Below are 925 nucleotides of genomic sequence, written 5' to 3'. Positions count from 1 at the left end.
CATGCAGGCAGTTTTGTACCCGTGTTGCTCCTGATCCTTTTTATTTCCTATGAACTAAACTTTTCGCACAAGCCTTTATCAAAAGCCTTCTGGAAGTCCATGTATACCACATCAACAGCATTACCCTCATTGATCCTTTCTGTAACCTCTTCAAAAAATTCCAGCATGTTAATTAAGTACTATTTCTCCTTTTAGAAATCCATGTGGACTCTTCCTAATCAACTCACCTTCCATGTAACTAAATCTATCCAAGTCACTGAAGTTGAACCGACTAGTTGGCAATTCCTGGGTTTATCCTTACAACTTTTATTCAAAAAGGCTTTGCAATTTTCCAGTCTTCTGGCACCTCCCCCTGGTTTAGGGAAGACTGATAGATTGTGGCCAATTTTCCTGCAATTTCCACTCTCAATTCTTTCTAAATCCTTGGATGCATCTCATCTGGTTCCAAAACTTTAACCAACACCTCTGTCCTATCAGTTTTGAACCCTTCTAGTGACTGATTTCTCTCCCTTGTCACTGAACATAAGAACATAAGAACTAGGAGCAGGAGTAGGCCGTCTGGCCCTTCAAGCCTGCTCCGCCATTCAATAAGATCATGGCTGATCCTTTCGTGGACTCAGATCCACTTACCCGCGTTCTCACCGTATCCCTTAATTCCTTTATTGTTCAAAAAAACATTTACCTTTTTTTAAAACCATTTACTGATGTAGCGTCAACTACTTCACTGGGCAAGGAATTCCATAGATTAACAACCCTCTGGGTGAAGAAATTCCTTCTCAGTTCAGTCCTAAATCTGCTCCCTCTAATCTTGAGGCTATGCCCTCTTGTCCTAGCTTCACCTGCTAGTGGAAACATCCTCTCTACTTCTATCTTATCTATTCCCTTCATAATTTTATATATTTCTATAAGATCCCCCCTCAATCTT

Source organism: Rhincodon typus, chromosome 10 (genome assembly GCF_021869965.1).
Source record: "Rhincodon typus isolate 14 chromosome 10, sRhiTyp1.1, whole genome shotgun sequence".
In the NCBI taxonomy this organism is placed as follows: Eukaryota; Metazoa; Chordata; class Chondrichthyes; order Orectolobiformes; family Rhincodontidae; genus Rhincodon; species Rhincodon typus.
Note: the sequence above shows the minus strand (reverse complement) of the source record.